Genomic DNA, 23,802 nt, shown 5'->3' with positions numbered 1-23,802 from the left:
TATGTTAAATGTTGCTTCCTTACCCTATGGAACATCAATATTTGCTATTGTTTTTAGATGATACCATACTACCAGAAATGAAAATGGTCTTTGGCTGTAGGGGGATAGAATATAAGGAAATAAAGATAGTGTAGAAAGGAATCTCACCCCTAAGGAGTTGCAGCTGGGCCAATTAGCAAAGATTGGGAGCAGGCCTGACTTTAACAGGCCACAGCTGTAAGCAATGAGAAGATGCTATAAAAGAGTGGGATGCCTGGGTGAGAGGGGACCTGGAGTCCGTGGCTGCTTTGTGAAGAAGAAAGAATCAATGCCCTGAGGAGCTGACCATGAGAAACACCAAGAAGGTATGGAACTTTTGTGATATGGAGAGAGTAGTATGGAAGCCCTGCAGTAAGATGACAATATTTACCTGGTAGAGTTTTTACAGTATTTTAATAGTTCTGTAGTGTCAGTGATGCCAGACCAGGGATGTCTCTCCAGGTTCACTTGCTGGCACATTTTCAGCTGGGGATGTTGGTCATGCCCGGTCTGTACTTATTTGTGCTGTACCTACCACGATCTGCAGAGGCACAGCAGGAACATGAGCTGGATACTAACATGAGCTGAATCTTGCTGCTCACATGATAAGCCTTCTGCCCTCCTCCCCCTCAGCTTCAATTTATAGTAAATTCATGTAATGTACGACCATATAGAGCCTTTGAAGAATGACTTTTAACCTGCCTATTAAGTTAGAATCTAATTTAGTCTCAAATGGCATTTCACAATCTCATAGTATTCCTGAGAAACTCACATCTCAATCTAATGTTTTACATTAATACTGATGTTTTTCATAATTGTAGAACACCATTCTGTGCACTTCTGGTGAAAGATCATAATTATATGGCCATCCTCAATGAACATATTTTTTTCAAAGCCATGTAAGCCATCCTCATTGTCATCTGCATGGGGTGGTTCCCTACGAGGTGCACATGCCCTCTTCACTTTTCAGTTTTGTAACAATACAGCAAAGATTCATTTGTTGCTCACACACTGTCTAATCCTTTCCAAGCTGGCAAGAAAAAGAATGATTCTTTATTGCTTTTGAACCTTTTCTAATTCTGTAAGCTTTAACTTAATTTCAAAATGTGTAGATGGCTTTAAAATATTGCAAACTCATGTTCATCTAATCCCAGAACAAACAGTTTTTAAAAATTCATCTGCCTGCACTAATAGAATATAATCCCTACAATATAAGTGTTGCTCTGCTTAGAAAATAGACTGGGCATGTAACATCTCAAACTAAGTTAGCTATTCAGTAAAAAGCAACCTTTGCAGTCTTGTAAGCTGTATGAAAATGAGAAATGCTGAACCAAGAGGCAATCTATGTTCACACATCATGTTGCTCTTAATCATATTTTTCTCAAATATGCATTGATGGCTTTTGTATTTAAAGCTGCTACTGTTGTTTATTTTTCAATTTCTTCATTAATGCCAGATTCATATGACATTAGGCAATAATTTGCTGAAGTACTGGCATATATTTTATTGTAAAATTGCAATCATGCTTGTCAATTATAAAACTGATTGCATTATATGTCCAAGTTACTTTTGCTTCATATAATTTGAAAGAAAAAGAGGGTCCCTAAATCTTCCTGCAGCAGAATAGCTGAAAAAATATTTCAATTATTCATTAGTCACACTAAGATTAATAGCATCCAGTCATTGACAAAACTCTGTCCTGTAACAACGTGCAATTGTTCATTACTGAAAAGGATGTAATTCTGAGAAGCCCATCATTTGATTAATAAAGCCTTATTTGTGTGTCTTGAATCCAAGTTAGCAGGTTTCTGCTCTGTTCCCTAAAGCCCTCACACTATAATAAAAATATTTTGCTGTGTATGCTGGGAATGATGCAATCACTCCAAAGAGAGGATCAGTGTCCAGGTCATTCCAAACGACTAATGTATGTGGTTGATCATTGTGAATTATGCTGTGTTAGATGGAAAATCCAATTTATTTATTTTATGATATTCTCAATTAATTTATTTGAGAAGATTTACCCATTGTTTTATTCTTTCAGTCTTACTGTACAAGGCTCACAGCAGTGAACATTGAAACTTTGACCTTTGGAATGTGAATTCTCCAGAGCAGTATGAAAATTCCCAGTAATAAAAAACTGTGAGTCTTTACTCTGTGAGACTGAATTCCCCAGAAGGCACTGTCAAGGTGCAAGCTACAAGGCTTCAGAGTGCTGGGCTCAGGTTTGATTGCTGTGTCAGGTCTCAGGCTATGGCTTTTTGGTTCCTGGTGAGTGGAATGAGGCAGCAGGTGGGAAGGGAAGAAGAAAATGCTCCTGGGGGAAGCCAGCAGCAAAAATAGTCCCTATTGAAATTTGCTGTACTTATGCAGTGGATTAGTGGGCAAAGTTCAGAGTACCACACAGAGGAAAGGTTTGCAAGGCAGAGCATCAAGGTAACAAATGTCAGAAGTGTCCCTAAAGTTGTATGGCTCTAGGATAGTCCTGTGAAAAATTGAAGCTTCAATTACAAGGGAGACTCTTTGTTGTGAGAGGTCTTGTTCCATTCTGATATGTACTAGACCTAGAAAAGCAGCTGGAAGTGAATCAGGTGTCACCTTCTTGGGCTCACCCATAGGTAACCTAGAACTTAGAAACTGTATTTTAAATTACAGTTCTGCCTCTCCGAGAAGAGGCAGAGGATAATGGGAGGGATAACTCAAACTTTCTTGAGTACTTACTGAGAAAATATTTGAAGAGATGGATGTGCATGTGTTAAACCCAAAACCTCTGTCATTAATTCCTCTGTTGTGTTTAACATTACCCAATGTAGAAAGGGAAAACAAGCATTCTGGTAGGGATTTTGAACTGGAATTGGGATAGGTCCTACTGGCTTGAGAAAGTATAATTGTTTATGGCTGTGCTTTCTGTATTGTAACTAGATGTTCCTAACCTCACCTGGGGTTTTTTAGAAATGATAGTTTTGTATTTACCAGCAGGAGAACACCTGAGATGGGCTTGTACTGAATGTGCTCCTTTTCTCAGGAGATCGATCCACAAGATAAAGAATAAAAAGGAAAAAAAAAAACTTGCAGCTGTACATTTTTGAAGATTTTACAGAGAAACATGACAGGACTTTTGCTCTGTATCTTGGGTCAGCTGCAGATGAGTATTTGGCTCTGTCTTCCTAAAGACTGAAAAAGGAAGAGACAGTTCTGAGCGAGTGGTTATTATACACAAGTTTACATGAAGTGTGGAAATTATCCTTGCAGTCTCATCTTTGCTACTGCTAACTTGCTGTTGGCAAAGCAGATGTTTCTCACAGGGTTGTTTGCAAACAGCTTCTCCCAGAGACATTCCCAAGAGCATGCAGGTTGCTTGTACATCAGTGTGTTTCTCCAAAAGTCCTTGGCTCCTTTTGTGACCCTAGCTCTTGCACAATCTATTTGAAAGTTTCATTTCTCCTGAGTGCCTGTCTGGTTTAATTATGGTAATTAGCTCTGCAACATGAGTTTCTCTATTTAAAATTATTTCTTGAGATATCTATAGCAGTAATGTCCAATAACTAGCAACGTGAGTTTTGCACTACAACACCAAGACAAAAAATATTCACTCTATATTAGGAGGAAGATACTTTTGTGGACCTAAAGTGATAGAAAACTGAGGGCATATCATATCATTATACCAAGACAGTACTATTAAAAGAGGGAAGCTAAAATTTAAATAAAATTTCATGAACTATATTAAAATTCTTAGGCTTTGGGGAAGTAGAGTAGGACAGGATTTATCATTATTATCTAAATGAATAAAAGATTGAAGTTTCTCTGTGTACTGGGAATTGAAGATTTTAGCTAGCCTTTTAACAGGAGATCTGGATTCTTTTCAAGTTTCGTTACTTTTACAGCATCCTGTTTAATGTTCTGCTTTCCCTCTGTCCAAGATCAGGACAGTATCTCACTGTCTTGTTGGCACAGTGAGACATTTACTAGGATGGTGAGATATTTTACTAGAATAGTGAGCAATTAGGTGTGACAAATTAAGCTCTGCAAATACTTTGAACTTCTCATGTGAAAGCTCCTATTGAAATATTGGCATTGTTTTTTTCTGAACAGGTGGGATAGAAGACTGCTTGAATTTTGAAGCTCTTTAGCAAGGAAAAGTAGTTCTTAACAGCACCTTTTCTATCAGCTACTTGTTATAAAGCTTGGAACAATGGCCATATTATGGATTTTCTGTAGGACCCCTGATTTTAAGGGTGTATCATGCAATTTCAGCCTTCTGTTCTTGCTGTGTTCAGTCTCAGAAATAATGGCCTCTGTTCTGTTTCCCTAAAGTCTGTATTAGAACAAAGTGTAATAACATCAGTGCTCAATTCAGAAGGTGGTAAGGCATGAGTGCCTGCAGCATTATTCACAGTATGAGCACTATATCTGGTGCTGACTGGCTCCCACTACATCACAAAGTGACAGCAAACTTGCTCGACTGTGGTTGATGTAAAAAAGCTCTCTTGAGCAGAGTCCTACAGGAAAGCACAGAAAATTGTGGTTTGTGATTTATATTCACCCAGTTTTGCTTGATGATCTATGTAACTAAATACTCTATCAGTTACTTTTAGGAGATGAAATATTTGTTGTTAAAATTATCTCACCTATTTTGAAGAAGTATCAGGAGATGTGGTTACAGAATCTTTTCAAGACGTCTTAGATCCCCAAATAGCTTTTGGGGTAGGACTCCCCTTACAAACTTCTCTTTTTGCATGTAAACTGGCATAATGCAAAGGACAGACATGAAATCAAGGCTGCACTGAGATCCTTAGCCAGATACGAAGATGAGACCTACTACAGTTGACATAAATACATATTATGACAAGCCCATTCTTGATCTTTCACAGTTTGTCCTTTTAAAGTATCACAAGGCTTCCCCAGTTATCTCCCATGAAATCAGTAGAGTCTGACATTGATTTTCACAGGATCAGAGCAGGCACACATTATAAAGGCTGTTTCATTCTGGTCCTGAAAGGAGTTGTTCTAAAACAAAGAGTGCATTTGTCTTTCCCTGTGCGTATGTCCCTGCAGCCCCAAAGCCTCTCCATTTTTTAGACTTGTGTGGAAGAGGAATTGGAGAGTGGGTTTAGCTGACCCCAGGAAAGTTGCTGGTGATTACTGTAAATTTCTGGCTTTTTTCAGGATGATACATTCTCTCTTTACTGTGAGAACTGTCTCTGTCCTTTAGAACAATGCAGTCTGCTTAAAATTGTGTCTGGTTCCTTGACATTGTTCCAGCATCCATTAAAATTTCTTTTGATTCTATATATTTACATGGGGTTTGGCCCATGAACAAGTCTACTATTTTCTGAAACATATTTAAGGGCTTATGTTCCAAGATGGCAAGGAGATGAGCTCTGATTCCTGATCTACCTCCTTAGCTGAATGGTGCCTTCAGCTAAATTGATGAACAAATATCAGACCATGTAGAACCCTTTCTGCTTTGTTTATTTGTTGGGACTGTGGTAGAATCAAATCTGAATGATCCAGGGCAAAACAATTCATGACTGAAGCCCATCAAAATTACTCGAAACCTTGGATCTGCAGTCCAAGACCTGGGATGCAGTTTGGCAGTGCTGAGGAATGAGAAAGAGAACTACAAGAAGCAGCTGGAGGAGCTATAGGAATGTTTTCTTTCTTACAGAAGTTAATTGAACAAGTTTATAGAAACCTTTTTCTTCTGTAGCAAAAAAACCCCAACTCTCAAATTCTCTAAAAAAATGACATTTCTAATTTTCTTCAGTAAGAAACAATTGCTTCTGTGTGTTCATGTCCCAGTAGTCCCAAATTCTCTATAGACAGCCAGAAGATTTATATTTGAGTGAAAGCCAGTGCATCACACACAGGAGCTTGCAAAAGTACAGTAAACATCCTTCAAACAAATTCTCATGTGCCCTGACTACAAAGTAAATGAAAAGCAATACACGGGGTTGGAAAGAAACCACATTTCTAGGTTGGTTTCAATAGACTCTTAGTTTTCCCAGTGTATTAGTACTCACTCCGAGTCTGCTGCATCCTGCTTTCTCCCCCACAACACAGCTGAGCTGCACTTTGTCTACCACTGTGACAATTTATGGAAAACCAGCATATCAAGGTTTATCTTTAAAACTTCAAAATAATGACTGTTGGTATGTGTGAGGTCTGGTTAATTTAATATCTTAAAATGTAGTCAATAGAGACATAAAAAGAACAGATTTCTTGCCATGCTGAAGAAGCAGGAAAGAAAGTAGACTAAAGCAGAGTCCAGGGTAAGTTTAAATATGCTGAGTTATATCATGGCATTGATTTTTGAACAGAAATCCCATTGAGTTCAGTGGGAATTTCTGCTTAAAAATCAATGGTCCAAAACAACACCCTCAGATTAAGATGAAAAGATGGAGGATGATACTTAACTGGTGCCTCCTTGTTGGGATGGGTTTCCCCTATAGATGGAGTTGCTGCTCTTTGCATTAAACAATAGTAAAATCTGTGGGAAGTTCTGTGCAAGATGGTTGTTATTCTACCCTTATTCTGCAAGTCTTAACATATATTAGGTTTAATTAAAACAAACACAGAGACCTATTGAAGTATTATTTATTTTATTTATTTTTTTTTTTTTAGATTTGAGGTAATGTCATGAATCTCTTTTGGGAACTAGAGTGTCCTACCTGGGCAGAGAGGGGCATAAGAGCACAGCCCTTACACTCTAAACACCTGATAGACTGAGGGAAAAGCTCAGACTTTTTCTGTGGTGTTTCTGCAATTAGAATAACTTCATACCCTTTAGTGAATACACGTTGGGATCTGTAGAAAGGCAGCGCAGGTGGGGAAATAAAGCACAGCATCACTGGCTGACTTGTCTGTGTCCTTTCAGGAAAGGAATGGCAGTGGCTGAAAACTCTGTCCCCTTCTCCTGAGACAAGGTCTGCTGCCTTCTCCTTGCAGGAAGGCAGGGCTGCTTCTTAAGAGGGCACATTTCGTGTAGAGAAGAAAGATGGCCACAGCATACATTTTAAGAAAGCTAATTGCAACTATTGCTGTTAAAAAGGGGATTAGATGATGAAAGGTCTTTCTAAGAATTCTACAGTCATAGAGGGAAAAATAGGTCGTGTTTGAAGAAAAAAGTTCCTGTAAATGACTGACAAGAAATGAGATAAAAGCCAACAGTAGAGTTTCAGACAAAATTCTTATGATTTTTTGCCTATTCGTATCTGCTTGTGATTAAGGAAGCAATGGTGTTTTGAATTGAGATGTAATTCATCTTATTGGTCCACAGGCCAAGCGAAAAGTTTGGTGACTTATTGCCATTACAAGAAGCAGTTCTGGGCATTGCTCAGGAACAAATACATTGTGGTAATGTAAATAAAAGAGAACTTAGATTCTGAGAAAAAAAATTGACTGGAGGCTGGTTCTGCTGTAACAGATTGTGTAATCTAACTACACTTGACTTCAAAAAAACCTAGCAAATTACTGTTTTCCTGAAAAGAAATTATAACAAATTTGATGGGAGTCATGCAGTTCTTATGATCCAATGATGGACACTTTAAGACAAATTCACTATTCTTGCATAGCCTAGTCAGATCTACTCAAGGTTTATTTCCATAAGAAATGTCTTTTTTTTTTTCCCTTACAAGAAAACATCTCACATAAAAAGGTGCCTTTCTTTGTCTGGTTTCTGTTACTTGAATGTAAAAACTTAAAATTTTTGTTTCCTGAAAAGACTAGGGGAAAGAAATCAGTGTTTATGTAAAACTTAAAAGGAAATAGGTATAGGTAAAAGTAAGGTTTTTTTATTTTCTCTTTAAGTCTTACCCATATTCTCATGCTTGAAAGCTCCTGTAGGGTGCATATATTGTTTAATGTATTAATACCAAGTAATGCATGTGTAAGATACTTTTTTGCTCTGAGGGCATCTTGTCTTTCTCATTAGCAGCTTTGCCTGAGGTGTGACTGTTCTACAGGGAGAAGTTCTAGTCTTTGGCTCTGTGGTTTAGTTTACACTGTGTGCCATGTTTTGTATGATTTGTTTTTAATTGGTAATTGAAAAAAACCTCATTTGATGGAAAAAAAAGAGACTTCTTAACTGTGCTTTTGACATTAGGTCTGATGCCTCCCAGCTCAGCCTAAGTGAGGTGACTATTATTTGGCAGGTCTGCATATAGCTCAGCAGTGGCTGATGCAGCTGTGCCCATTTGGCACACAGGTTTTTAATTTTGTAATTGGTAGCTGGCCAATAACCACCCATTCTGTAGGTTTTTCTTGTAAATTGGTGGGGAAGAAGTGACCCACAGCTTCTGTGTGTGCAAAGAACATGCAAGGATACTGGGGCTGTGCTCATCCCACTGATGGCATTCAGGGTTGCAGTGGGGGAGCAGATGTGCAGTCAGGGAATAGGCAGGTGGAAGGGTTGGAATACTGGTCTGAGTTCTCTGTTTCCTCCTGTAAAGGATTGCAGTGTTTGGTTTCTGCAGCTGGCTGCAGTTTCTTCCAGTTCAAGAAACTGCAAGATATGTTAGCACATATGTGGGGTTTTAGGTTTTTTCAAGATCCTTTGACAAACCAGATATTTTCCAGACAGTTTCCTTATGAAATTGCATAAAATGTCAAGAACAGAGGATTTGTGTACTTTAGGAAGTAGTAGAAGAAACTGGAGAGTGCCAAGGCTATAATATATCATCCAAACAATGTGTTCTAGATCAGGTGTTTAGGACTTTGTTAGTCAGTGCTGGAGGTTGATTCTGTCCAGAGCTGGTCCCTAGAATGTGGTATAGACATTATTGAGTTTTTTCTGTGCTTTTGTAGACAAAAAAGTTCTCACATCCTCATAGAGACATCTTTTTTATCTTGCTGAATACCTCAGCAGGGAATCATTACTGACAGGAGCATGCACTGGACTATCAGGAGGCATTTTTTTCATGGAAAGGGCTGTTAAACATGGGAATGTCGTGAAGTCACAGTCTCTGCAGGTGCTCAGGAAGAGACTGGATGTGGCAGTCAGTGCTGTGGTCCAGTTGACAAACAGGTGGTGATCAGTCAGAGGTTGGATTTGATGGTCTCAGAGATCTTTTCCAGCCTAAATGATTCTGTGAGTATGAAAAAGAGAAAAAGGTTACCCATGCAAGGCAGTTTGTTCCTCTCAGATGAGATGTGATGACTTGAAGTGTGTCTGAGACTGCCTCACTCCAAAAGTGAGGGTAGGCAGTCCCTGTGTGCCAGAAGAAGGGGTATGACCATGTTCTGGCACCAAATATTCATCAAAAGATTTGATGAATTGTCAGTAAGAGGCAAAGAGTCAAAATCTAGAAATCTGGATACCCCATCTGTCTGCTGCAGTTTGTGTGTTACAGAAAGATGTATATCCTTTATGTTTTTAAGGTTGAGCACTGATTATCTTGTGATTATTATTTATTGCTATTGTCAGGTTGGATTAATGTCTGACGGTGCAGCATGTTTTCTAAACCTTTGTTTTATTGGAAAGAAAACTTCCTCTAGTGACTTTGCTCTGTTCATGTTCTTTTCTTAGATTTCTGGTGCTCATAAAAAGACCTGAAGCTGTGAAAATGCTCTTTTTAAAGTTAATTCCATTCTGAGCCATCATGTCTTTTCAAGGCTCCTCAGCACTTAAGCCCCAGGTCACAGTGCAGTGATAAAAAATATGTATGTTCATAATTAGCTTATAAATAATGCAGTTTTCTCATTCAGACTTCATCCTTTCAACATGCCCATGGATTATTGTTCTCTCTGCAGTTTAAATGTCTGAGCGCTCTGTGGCCCAATTTTTTTCTACCATTTGGTGGGTTAATTCTCTGTTACAGCATGATCAAAGCCCAGAGCAGTGGTGGAGTCTGGGCAGGATCGTGTCTGGTCTTCATTTGTTTTTGTGTCAGGAATGTAACAGATAAATTGATATGGTTCTTGTCTTCAGGTATGAGTTTGTGTAGCTGAAGTCTGAAGTGCTGATGCAGTTAGACTCATGCTTCACGTCTCTAATCTCAAAGGTTTTATATTATAGATAGAACTAGATTGATCGTGTTTGAGGCTGAGGTGCTCTAATAGGTAATTTAATAGTATAAAGAATAGAAAGGAGTCCAGAGTTCACATGAAATATCAGGACATAAAAATGAAAGCACCCTTTGGTTTCTTGGTAAAAAACCTCAAGTGCCTTTTAAAAAAGGTTAGCCCATTTGAGAGAAAAATAAAAAACCCAACCCAAACTTAACAACATATATTAAACAAGTACCTTTCCTTTGACAGAAGTTTGCTGGCCAGTTTTACCAAAGCAGAATTCTCAATGGCTGCTGGTAACTTGCACAGAAAAGAGAGAATACATGGCAAAATTCACCCTAATTTACACACTGCATATATCTTTTGTTGAATGGGTGCTGTTGCTTGCTGGGCATGGACCATGCTGTAATTTTCAATGGAGATTTCTGTGGCAAAAGGATGGAGGGACAGAAAAAACCTCCTTGATGAAATGCCTGCAGTTTTTTATTATGCATCCTTCCAAAGGCAAAGCAATTGGAGGGAGGCAGGAAAAAGGAAGAGATTGCTCTCGAAAGCATCAACTTGTAGTGTCTCTGCCACCACTCCTCAGTTCCTCCCACATAACTCTGCAATGCCCTGGTTCCCCTGGAGCTCAGTATTATGGGGATAAACCATTCTATCAATACAGCAGCCCTCCTCGTGCTCTGGTGTGTTTACAGAACTGGTGAATATCATTGCTAGTTTTCAGTCTCCTTTCAACACTTAAATGCCTTTCTTTTCCTTTTGTGGAGCTAGAAAGTGTGAGATCTAGGCTTGAGCAGGAATGTTACTGCATACTCAGGCCATTACTTGACTTTGAATGGTTACAGAGCATGATTTTGGAACTAGTAGACTGGAAAAGATGAAATGTAAAACCTCTCATGAAAATAAAAGGGGCAGACAGGGAAAGGAGCCCATAAGCAATGTTCTATTCCTGTTATAGAAGTATCTGAAGTAAAAAAAATTGTCGTAAGACTGTTTGGATAAGATAACCACAGTGTAGTTGACAAAGAAAAGTTCCTGGTCAAAATTAAGAAGATATTGGTCAAAATCCCATCTCGTGCTGCCTTGATTTGGTTTCATGCAGTAAACATAGTAATGGAAGACCCAAGTGATGGAGCAAGGGTTAAGATTGAGATTTTCTGGAAAGAAACATCAGTGTGGGAGGAATAGGCAACAGCTTGCAGGACAAAATTAAAATTCAAAATTATCTCAGTTGAATAAAAGCTGGTCTGAAAAGGTAGAATGAAATTTAACAGGAATAAATAGTGCTGTGTTATCTAATTTTTACAGACTTAATCAACACAAGTATAAGAGGAGAAGCTGCTGATCTGGGTGAATTTGTTGGTTGGAGTTGGGTTTTTATTGTTTCTTTTAGAAAAAAGTGATGCGATTATGGTGGTTTATAAATTTTCAAGAATCAGAGGTCTTGTACTTTTGCAAAAAGATAGGGCACAATTCTGGAATGAAAATAACATTTCTAAACCACACACTTCACAAGGCATGAAGAAGAGACTATAGCTATACTACACACTATAAGCCTTCTGCTGCTGGGCAGTTTGGAGGCAAAATTTTTTTTTAAAAGTTGAAAAGTCGTCTGAGGAAGACCTGAAAATACTTATGTACATAAGCATTAGTGTAAAATGAAAAAAATTATTTAGGATTTTGTGGTGACCATAATAAGGAATAGACTTAAATCAGAGCAAGATTCTTTAGCAAATGCTTCCTAAAGCAAAGATAATGCACTCTTTGGGGAGTTTTGAAGTTTCAGTTGTTGGAGTTCTGTAGGGAAAGGGATGGGAAAATGTTTTAGAAATTACAGAGGTGTAATGGATCCTGCCTTGGGCAGCACAGCCATCAGTGCTGTGCAGTGACCTCCCCTCCCTGGAGCTCTCTGCTGTTATGGTTTTATGTGCAGGTGTGGTGAAAAGTGTTTTGGTCAGAGCAGCACATGCATTTCTCTAGGACAATCTGCATTGTTCAGAAAGCATGCAAATGTCCCTTATTCCAGTACTGGAATTACTAGCCATTGCATTGTTCAGCATAATCATCACTGGTTTTGATAAAACATTTCATCTCAGAGCTCCTTTGAATTTATTATTATATGATGAAAGACCAGTTTGTGGCTTAATTCACAGATTAGACAGCGCTCTGTAATGGAGTTCCTTCAATGTGTGAGTGACACTAATGTGTTTGCTGTGCTGTGTAAATATTCATGGGGAGATTTTTTGCATTATCTAGTCTGTGCACAGAGTATATTGTGGTCTTGCAGAGATTTCATAGGGATAAACAGAGACTGAATGCTCCAACAGTAGAAAGTGATGATGAATAAGAAATGAAAGCATTCCACTTTCTTTGGTTTGATAAAAAATACTTTAAAAATTTTCTCCATTGTTTTGGATGATTTGAGAGTCTTTGTTAAATTTTATTTAATCTTCAATTAAGTGACCAACTGCAAACATAAGACAAAAGCTTTCCATTTTTTTTTTACAAGGAGAATTCATTCCATTCATAAAATGGACAAAATGGATTAAAGTTAATGCAAATATTAAGTTGTTGAATTGTATGGGGAGGCAGAGTGAAATGGAGCTCCTCAAGTATGGTCACTATATACTGTAAGAAATTGTTTCAGCTTGCAGTGTGGACAGTTCAGACCTTTCAGTGATTTGCTGTTTCTGTGCAGGAGAAACACAGAATAACATTTGAATTGAGGTTAAGGATTTGTGTGTTCCCAGGAAGTCTTGATTTTGGTTAAATGAAATCTGAAGCAGTGAAAATCAAAATCTCTCATCTCTATAATCTCTGATTTAAACCTTTCATGTTTAGATGCTTTCAGATGATCAGGGCATTTTGGGGGACATTGTGCAGTTAGTTTTTGGGGTTTTTTTTCTTTTGTTTTTCTTGCTGCTTATTTGGGAATAAAACACTATTGTGCTCTTTATGTGCTCCATAGACCAACAAATGTCACACGCTGAAGTCCCCTGGCTGCAGGACTCCTTCCCCTGGCTGAGACTGACAGGTCATTTCACAGGATGTTTCCTTTAGGTAGAGCTAAAGGAGGGGGAAAACCCAGTAACAAAGCTATGCTGGCTAGCCTTTGTGAGCAGCAAATGTGCAGTAATTCTGTCTACAAGATGATATCTTACTGTTGAGTTCTTTGATCTGACCTGGTTTTTTAATTGCAGTCTTTTATTTCTGAAGCGGCTTTCAGAGGCAGAAACCTCCATAGGAAGTTTATTTTTTTTTTGGCCATCCTCAAAGCTTCTTTTGTCAATTTATTATCACAATAGCAAGATATGCACATGGAGTAAATCAATGTAGGTTAACTTTTTAATGGGAAATGCATTCTACATTTTTTGGCATCAGTCTGTATCTTTTTTTCAATTATAAAGTCTCTCACTGGGCTAAGCATTTGTCTGGTAGGTGCGTGTATCAGTGACAACTTAATATTCAAAGGTCAGACTGCAAAGAGCTGGTCAGTGTGATGGCATCTTTGCTCTTTAATAATCAGATGGGATGTCTGTGATCTCTTGAAGTGCTTCTTCTAGGTGGCAGTCTACCACTGCAGCAGTTAATTGCCTGTTAGCTTCTTGGATCAATGTAAAAGAGAGAGATGTGAAGATTTTTCCAAAGTCTCTTTTCTTTTTTTTCCTCCCAACACAGCTCTATTTGAACACTTTCCTCTGATTTATCCAAGAATAACCTGACTATGTGAAAGGAAACTTCAATACTCAATTTAGACAGCTACCTAGGAGTTTTTTTTTCCTAGAGGCTGGTAAAGGAAAAGGGGAAATTTTGCCTGCTCTGCACTGGAGGTTGATGGTTATTCATTACATAGGGTCACTGAGAAGAGGTTTGGTTTCTCAGCTTCCCCCATGTGCCTTGGTGTTGTGCCTCCAGTGGGGTCAGTGATTCTACATAATTTTTAAGCTTTTTCCCATGGGGAGCTGAATTAACTACTAATGTATTCTGCAAGTATTTTTTAGTTAATTGAACCCTATAGGTGTGTTTCCCTGTCCATTCCTTACTGTTTTTGTCTTGATTCCTCCCTTTCCCCTCACACATGGAATGATTCCATGTGCAGCTGCATTTGTTAACAGGTGAGATGAGCAAGCTTATTTACTGGACTTTTAGAACAGGCTCTATTAAACCATCTTAATGGCTATTAAGGAATTTATATTTTAATGCTCATACATACTCTGTCTGAGAAATAATTCATATGGATGCAAATTTCTGCCACTGTGGGTACAGCATGAGCTGCCCACAATTTGTATCTGGGGCATTGCACTAGAAATGGCAGAGTTGTAATGGATCCATTTTAGGTAGATATGGTAGAATCATAGAATAGCTTGGGTTGGAAGGCTCCTTTAAAGGTCAACTTGTCCAGTGCCTCTGCTAGAGGCAGGGTTGTCTTCAACTGGACTAGGTTAGTGAGATCCCCATCCAACCCGACTTTGAATGTTTTCAGGGAAGGGATCAAATCAAATGCACACCACATCCAGAGAGAAACCACCTCAATCTCTTCCCTTGTCCCCTGATGCAGTCACTCCATCACAGAAGGCCACTGGGTTGGTCAGGCAGGACTTGCCCTTGGTGAAGCTGTGCTGGCAGTCACAAATCACCTCCTTGTCCTCCGTGTGCCGTAGCAGAGCTCCAAGAGGATCTGTTCCATGATGTTCCTGAGCACAGAGGTCAGGCTAACAGGTCAGAGGTTCCCAGTCCTCCTTTTGATCTTTTTTAAAAACAGATGCAGTGTTTCCTTTTTTCCAGTCATCAGGGACTTCACCTGGCAGCTGTGATTTTTCCGATATGGAGAATGGCTTGGCAACTACATGAGCAATTCCCTCAGAGCCCTGGGATGCATTTCAGCTCCCACAGATTTATGTATGTTCAGATTCCCCAGGTGTCAGAAATCTGGACTAGTGGATATAGCTTATCTAGCTGAGTTATAGCTCCCTGAAAAATCTAAAACTTGTGAGATCCCAACATTTCAGCAACTCTCATCTCTTTAAGTTCTTTCCTTGATATGAACTTGAATCTTAAAATAAAAAAAGAAATTTAAAAATTAATAAGAGCAGTAAAAATGTATCCTGCCCTCCACCTCTTTAAAGATTTTCTTCTGTCATGGTCACAATTCCCAGGAGACAGAAAATGAAAATACTTCAGACATCAGCTTTTACCCTCTTGGGTTTTTTGGCCACAATCATGTCATAACATCCAGTGTAAATGTTGATGTTGGTTTGGGAGAGTCCCAGTAGCCCACAGCTGTTCTACCCCCTGCAGAAAGAGGAGCTCTGAAATACAAGAAATGAAGCACTGCAATTTGCTAATTTGGAGATCTATTTTACCACTTCAACATTATAAAAAAAAGTAATCTTGTGCTTGCAATTTTTCATTTTCCCCTCTTCACCAGCTGCCATAAAGCTATAAGGCACATAAAAGTGGTCAGTATGGTAACAGAAGTTTTACCAGGAGGCCTTTGAATGCTTTTCCATCCTAGGTGATCATATATTTCCAAATAAATATGACTCAGGGAAGAAGGAAGAATTTAAAATTAACGCAGTGTATGTGTAAGGGTATGCTATGCTTATAAAAATAAAGTAACTTTTGGTTATCTTATCACTGTGAAGCTGATCAAGTACTTTCAGCAAAAGACTCCAGACACATCAATGTACCTATGTGAAAGCTTTTGAAAAATTAAGGCTGATGTGTTGACAGCTGTAATACCACTAGCTTTTAATCCTTGGTTTCTTTTTTCATTATTAGGGATTCCAGAACATGGGTAGGGGAAGATTAGGTTTATCCACTAACAATATAAAATCCTGTAATCCCTTGAAAGTTTAAAATCTTCCTTGGGCTGGAGAAGGAACACTTTATCAATATGTACAGCTATGGCCTCTTTAAAGGATAAAAACCACATCTCCTAGCTTAAGGGAGGAAGAATAACTTTATATTGGCCTGAGGAATTTCAGTTTTGAACCTCTGCTTCAATTCATGAGAAAGGCTGAGTGAAGATGCTATTATTACAGTGTTATTTTGATCCAGGGAAATACCTGGTTTTTGACTCGTATATTGCTTCTCACCTGTTGCTGCCTAAGAGCTTTACAAGGATCAGTAAATACCATGGAGCCAGGTGTTGACTAGCTGTCCTGGGAACCTCTAGAGTCCTTACTAAATAACAGCCCACAAAGGCACAAGCACCATCCAGAAACCTGGGAAGATGAATTTAATTGTCTAAGTGATTGTTTCTCCCTCGTAAGAGTTAATCCAATGCACTTAAGCAAAAGGAACTGCTTTTGGAGTGCTGGAGCCATGAGAACATGCCGTGAAGAGTTGCCACAAGACCCCAACAGCAATGCCCAGCACAGCACCTCAGCCCTTGTGCCCAAAGCTGGCTGAGCCCTCTTAGCTGCCCTCTGCCCTTGAACCAACCTTTATTCTTTATGGAAACTTGTTTGTCAGGTCAATGTTCTGAAAACACTCTGATAACCTAGTTTGTATATATTTTACTCTTTGTTATCTTTATTAAAGTTATCCCTCATGCTTTATAGAGCTGACCCTATTTATGCAATGTAGAAAGCTAACTGAAGACCAATGGGGAATCCATGTTTAAAGCAGTTTTCCAGTGAGGAAGAAAAGGTGAACAGCAGCCTGATTAGTGAAGAAATAAACTTCACAACTATTTAAATGTGGTTTCATTATTAAAATGCAGCTTTATATACCAATTTCCAAAATGAGTTTTTATGTTTAAATGTTTAAGCCTAAAACATAGTTGTATGTTTTCTTAGTTTTGCCAATTTCTTATTAGGAAAACAGTCTTTGGGGCAGGAGAGCCAAGGACATGTAATTCCCTCCCTGGAACAATTTCCCTCTTGATTACTTATGAAGTTTAAACTGAGATTTTTCAGGAAAGCAAGTCAGTCTTAATGCCTGGAATAGGCTTCTAGAACAGGGGGATTAAAGTATTTACCTCAAACCTAGACTCACTGCAGCAATAAATTTATGTGCACATCAAAACCTAATTCTCTTATTCTCATGGATAAACATATGGTTATTTTGCTAAAACAATGCCATGCCATGAAATTGTTACTGCTTTGTGTGAGCTTAAATGTTTTTTTCCCCTCTAACTTTCTGAGAAATTCAGGCTTTGGAGAGAAAAAACCCTTCTACAATTCTTTATAACTGGGCTCCTACAAATAGAGGTGACATTTTTATACCTCTCTGCCTAAGGAGACTCTTCAAGCCTCATAGAATTCCATTGTACTTTTTGTGTTTGCATTTATCATCAAAGGAGCAATAGCTACAGACTGAGATGTCAGAAAAAATATAATGTCAGCTTACCAAGAAGTGTTGGAATTTGTTTTGGAATCTGGACATTTTAATTTGCGTCAATATTCATTATATTCATAAACAAAACAATAGGGGGCTTTTCAAGTTAGAGACAACAATTATTTTATGGATTATAATTTAAATAGAAAAGTTTTCTTGTGCCCAAACACAAGAAGTCAATGTCTTTAGAAGTCAATAATTTATTTTTATTTTCAAACCCATATAATTTTTGAGACACTTGGACATATGATCCCAATAAATATCTCTTGGACTCTGTGGGAGCATTTCCAATCACTGCAGTGGGCAGTGAAACAATTTCATTTTCATCTCTCTGCTTTTCAGCCCATTGTTTCTTTTTTCAATACAGTGAATGAACTGTTCTCAGTTTCTCAGTAATCATGAGCCAAGGCTGCAAATGCTTATTTGCAAATGCACCTTCAGCCATAGGAAGAGCTCTGCTGAGCTCTGGGAGCTCTGCACTGACATCAGTGTCTGCACTGTCATTCCTGAGGGATTGGGACCATAAGTGTGTAAGTGCATCAGGAGAAAGCTACTTAGCAATTGCATTACTTAGTGCTCTTCTCTGAAATGCAGTCCTAATAGCCAGGTCAGAAGAAAATTTCTGAGATAGTAACTAGAGAGAAAGGGAAATCACACTGCACAGCTAAATAAATTTGAGCAGTAGAACTGTTCCAAGAATCCTCTTAATGTGTTTGGATCAAACTTGAAGTTTCAGTATGAATGTCCCGAATTGTCTTCTCTGTAAGGCTCTGCCATTTACATTTTTAAAGCTTTGTAAATTTTATCTTGCTCTACGCTGTTTGAAAAAAAATGAACCATTTAGGTGCATTACAATTATTTCACAGTAGCACTTCTGTGAATTAAAAAAAAAAAGGGTATCTATAGCTATTCCTTCAGCTTTTTAGACTCTTCAGACATTAGGAGTCTGGGTGAGACTGCAACCTGTACTTTTTCTTTGCTTTCCTGGGTATGGATACAAGAAAAATTATTCTTAGGTAGTGCCCTTCACAGAGAAGATCATCACCAGAAGAATGGCTTCAGGCTTAGCAGGACTGTGCTACTGCAGATATTTCTAAATTTATTGTCCTCTGAAAATCAGTATTTTCTCCAGTTCTACCTTTCCCAGTCTGGAAATAATTGGGTTATACCACTGATTCTGGCTGTAGAATAAAAACCTGAATGAAAAAATATTGCAATTTCTATAGAATAATGATGTCTTTTTCTCTCTTTGTCGTTGTGATACTATAAACTATACTGCCAAAAATGCTAGGCCTTGTGTACTGTTTAAAGTTCTGGCAAACAGATATTTCCTTGTTTTCAGCTGCAGAGGAAACCTTCACTTATTTTCATTTCTTAATTTCTAGTTCTTCAACTTGGCAGGCATGATATTATTTTGCTATAGATAGGATGTGATATATGTAGGTATGTATATAAATACACACATGCAGATGCTTATGTGTGCATAAGCCTTCTATATCCAGCTGTCTCTGAAAGTATCACTCCTCCTTTTGGATTTCCTGTGGTTTAAAACTCAGTTTTCCTGTGGTACTTTTGTGTAGGGAAACACGCTTGTTATTTCTTTGTACACTGGTGTGCTGGGTGTGTATGGCCAGCAATAGTCCCTTAGGGCTGTAACACACACTCTCCTGTGCCAACTGCCAACCTCACCATGTTCATAAACCATCAGTCAAGTTCCAGGAAAAAAAATTAGAATGGTATAAATATTATTGCCCTTGAGAGAAATAATGCATTTGTGAATCTCTTGTGTTGTCCTGTCTCTTGTTTTATTCAGTGCCGTGTTTTTGTAGCTTCCTCTATAACCAAGAGGCTGAGTAGCACCCTTCCCTCAGTCCTTATCAGTGGTGGTGGTTGTTCTGTGCTGCTTGTTCCCAGCAGTGGAGCTGGGATGCAGGCACTGCCTGCCTTCCCCTCCTGTGCCTTGTCCTGAGACGTCCAGCTGTGCACACAAACTTGTGCTTCCTTTTTTTGTAGCTCAATTTAAGTGTTCTCTCCTTCAAGCAGTTCCTGCTGCCCCTGAAAGCCTTGGTGGTAGTTTGGTAGCATGCACAGTTTCTGGGCATTTTCCAAATACAGGTGGAAAGCCCTGGATGGCCTTCAAGCACTTAAGTCATAACAACAAGACTCACGGTTCTTGTGTCAAGAAATAGTCTTGTCTTAACTTGGGAAAAAGGCAGAGAGATATTTTTTAATTATCTCGCTTTTTTTGTAGTTTATCCTAAGCAAATGTGTGAGCATCTGAGACATTTCTAATTTTGGTGAGTAATAATGTCAGTCTTTTTTGCTTCATTTGCATTTCATGTGAGATTCTTGCCAGGAATAAGTAAAATATTCAGGTTTCATTTACATTGGAAATTACTCTCTCATGGTTTAGGGGAAAAGATAGAGTTATTTTTTTTTCTGACAGGTGTTCTTTTGTTGATGATGGTACATGCAGCCATAAAGTGGTGTTCTATGAGGCTTTAATGCTTGTCATAAGTGCACTGCTAGTCTTTAAAGACTGTAAATGTTAAAGACCTCTTCTCCAGAAGAGGAAAGAAATGAGTGTCTGTCTTTGGGGAGAAAATGACCTATGATAGCAGAGTGCTTTGATTGTGCAAGTTCAAATCCTTGACAGATTCAATCATATGAGAACTATAAGAAGCAGCTATAGGTGAATTTTGTAATCTTTTCAGCATCTAAAAGTTCAGATGATTATCTGCTACTTCTTGACCTGTGAGTTTCATAAGAGAGAACTTTACTGGTATCACTTCAGGTAGTAATGCAAGAGAATTAGGGTTTCAAGAATTTTTGAAGATATTTCAGTGACTGACTGGCTAAAATAATTAAATGTTTTGTATTAGTATTTTACATTTTGAGCTGTTTCAGATCTTGATGATATTTGGTTTGACTGGCTCGAATTTTGAGTTTGCCATGTTTATCTGTTCTTTCAGAATGACAGATATTTTTATAATTATTATTTATTTTTAAAACACCCACCTGCCACAAAGAAGTTTTTTCCTTCAACAAAATTTCCAAACGTGAAAACTTTACAGAACAAACATAGGGAAATCTTCAATGATAGGAATGAATTCAAGTATCTTTTAGGTGATTTTCCAGACAATCATTACAGCATTTTTCACAGCTTCTGGGGTCCTCAAGTGTGTAGTTTTCTGGCTGTCAAATCTCTGTACCAAGAACCAGAAAATGGGAGAACAGGAATGTAAAATAAGCTAAAGAGTTTCAATGCAAACAGAGCTCTTGAGAAGTTCACAAGCTCTGGAGAACCTTGATAGGCATGTGGATTGATTTTATGGGTAGGAAAGGTTTGATACTGAGAAAATGCCAAGAACTTTGACAAATGCAAATCCTTTGGGACTGGAACAGAGGAGAGGAGATAGATCATGAAGTACTATCTGTATTTGTACTTTAAAACTGTGAACTTTAGTCACTACCTATTGATTGCAGTGTTTTCAGCTCCCCTGTTGTGCTGCCATCAGCTGCTCACATCTTCCTGTATTATCCTGCTTGTCACATAAATTGTTTGATCTCTTCTTGTACTTTAGTCACAAAAGCTACTCTGAGCTGGACTGAACACGTGCAGTGATCTTGCCAAACTGTGTGTGTATGACAAGGCTGATGAGTGAGTGACAAGCTCACTTGATTTGGTCCCTGTGCAATGCTACAGGAGTTGGTCTGGAGAAATTTATTGGGTCTTAAAATGCTTGAACAGAGATGATAAGCAGATAGTTGTATCTGAATCTATAAGCAAACAAGTTTTATTTGGTTCATAAAACTATTACCATTTTCTGTTGAAGAAGTGTTTCTGGCTTGTGGGACTGAAATTAGGAATGGATAATGATGATGATGAAAAAATTACAGACCTGCCCAAAGCCTGAAGCTTTGTTGTTATGTGAGCTGCTTTGTCCTTTCACATGAAGGAAAGTCTTACACCCCAAATTACAGCCTTTTTTATGACCTTGTGTAAAACATATGATTTTTAAAAGAGAAATTGTGTTCAAATAGGTCTTATCAGCTACCACCAGGCTCTACTAATTTCCTTCATCTCTGTTCAAAAAACAAAACAGTAAAAGCTGAATTGACTTAGAAGCAAAACAGGCTTCTCACCTCTAAATCAACTGAAGGGTGGGAGATGGGCACTTCCAGTGACTTTTAACACTACTCCTGTTTCAGCTGTAAATGTCATGTCCTGCAGGTGTTTTGTGCTGCCAGTGCCCTTCAGTGCAGAGCAAAGGACTACTATGGGGTGTGAAATCAGATTGCCCACATGTGCTGTGGAACCACAGGATTTGTCTTACTTAACCAATACCTATGGTTTGACTCAGGGTCTGTAATGCCTCAACTCACTGACTGGGTCTGTGGCTCTATTCCTGACAACACTTAAGGTCGCTGCATGTTTGTATTCTCAGGTTTTCTCTGTGTATTGTTTGAAACATTTCCATCATCTGTTGCTACCTAGCATATTTAGAAGTTATTAATTATGAGCTAGTTGTGTCAAACTGCAGGGTTTTATGCCCTGTCTTTCACCTTATCGATGAGTTTTATGATTGTGTTCTATGATGTTCCCTCTCCAGCTCCTTCTCCTGGGGAAAGGGATGGACCCACTGCAAAAGGCTTCAGTAGCTACGGAATGAAGTGGCACCCATGGTGCTCAGGCAGTTTTTCTAGACATGGGTGAAGGCACTTCACAGATAAAGGATCTTCAGATAAAATCCTAGAAGGAGCCCTGATAGCTAGCACAGGCAGTGCTCCGGCAATAAAAAGGACCTGGGTGAATCTCACTGCTGGTTTCCAGTATTTTTGTAACCAATCACAAAACCAAAGTTGCCTGTGAGGGCATTTTACCCTCCCAGGTGTAAATGCCTTTTTCCACAATTTCTTTCCATTTTAGTGTCCTGTTTAGAAAGATGAAGTGGCATCTCTTAAGGATCTGATTTCAGGATGAACCAGGCTTTAACACTGATACTTCTGTGTCTTCCTGCCTGTGCTTGACTGTTATTCTGAGACCTAACTGTTGGCCCTTGAGACACTGATCTATTTAATTGGATTGTGAAACATGACAGAAGCTCATTTTTCAGACTTTAATCTTGGGAAGTTTCCAATATGTACGCAGAGTTGTAATTCTCAGTAGTTCCAGAGGCCTAACAGATTCTAAGACCATTACCATTATGTTCTTTATGGCAGAGGGTGTGACCATAAATTATGTTGGTATGAGCTTGAATAGAACTTTATGAGCTGAATTCTGCTGAGACCCTCAAACCTTGGGCTGTTACAGTTGTAAGCAAGGGTGCAAGAACTAATAAAAAGGAGAAATTTCAACACTGATGCAATTTGTCAATAGGATCTTTTAGTTCAGTGGAATTAAAGCTCCCTCAAAATTTTTTTTTATTTTAATTTTGTTCAATGGCAGTTTAACCTTTTTTCCAATATTGTGGTTTTATTTATGCTAATTTTTGTTTTGCCTGTGAAATGTTTGTGAGTCACATGACTTTCTGGTGATATTATGCACAAGTAGAAATATTTGTGCTCCTAACTGCTCTTTGAAAAATAGATTTTTCCTAGCCATGTGTAGTATAAATATAATTTCCCTCTTCAGGTTAGAGTCTGATTTCAGATAGTGTTTTCATAGAGGATAAAGATTAGTGCCTTCTTATTGGTGTTGCTCATATCCTTGCTCTGTATTCTTTATTGTAACTGCTAGAAGATGCTTCTCAAAACATGAGAGTTTTGTAGTTGTAAAATCAAGTTTACATAAGATGAGGAATCAAAATGCCACTTCTACATGGAGGCTTAGGAGTTAGACTGTGCATTTGCATTTGCCTTGACCCAGACCACTCATTTCGATGCCTGGTTTACAAAATCAGTTTACAATCTTTTATTTATAGGCTTCATATCCTTCAATCTCTTTTTTTAAATGATTTCCACTGAATTGCCATGATGAGAGGAACTCTTGTGGAAGACATCTCTTTGTTAGCTGCCTTGCTGGCTGTTCTTCCTTGCTGTGCTGTACCAGCACCAAGTGGGCTGCAGAAGCTCAGGTTTTGCCAGGTGCATTAGGCTGCTGTTGTCTGACAGCTCCTCAGATGCACTGAACTCACACCCCTCTGCAGGGCCAAATTAGATTTGTGTGAAATGGTAGCTGAGCCAGCAGCACTGTGCAGCTCCAAGTGACTGCGTTAATTAGGAACCAAACCACAAAGAGTAGCATCTCTGCAAGGAGAATGCTGGCATGCTAACTACATCTGTGACAAATTGAATTAAAAGAAATCCCATTATCTTGCTTGGGATTCTGCTTTCTACTGACAATATGTGTCAATGTTACTGCAGGTCAGTTACTGCAGAGATATTTCATTACTGTAAAAGGTTCTCTTAGAACAATGCACAGAGGCATAA

At 38.6% G+C, this 23,802-nt stretch overlaps 1 long non-coding RNA gene across 1 annotated transcript; it reads left to right on the top strand.

Moving 5' to 3' along the window:
* The first annotated feature begins 271 nt into the window (after positions 1-271).
* On the top strand, positions 272-22,734 carry LOC132079756 (uncharacterized). The gene is made up of 2 exons (XR_009419452.1): positions 272-344; positions 21,984-22,734. It is a non-coding gene; the product is annotated as an uncharacterized LOC132079756 (long non-coding RNA).
* Positions 22,735-23,802: the final 1,068 nt, after the last annotated feature.

The sequence above is a fragment of the Ammospiza nelsoni genome, chromosome 14 (assembly GCF_027579445.1).
Source record: "Ammospiza nelsoni isolate bAmmNel1 chromosome 14, bAmmNel1.pri, whole genome shotgun sequence".
NCBI lineage: Eukaryota > Metazoa > Chordata > Aves > Passeriformes > Passerellidae > Ammospiza > Ammospiza nelsoni.
The sequence above is the reverse complement of the archived record's forward strand: the minus strand, read 5'-3'. Positions and strand labels throughout refer to the sequence as shown.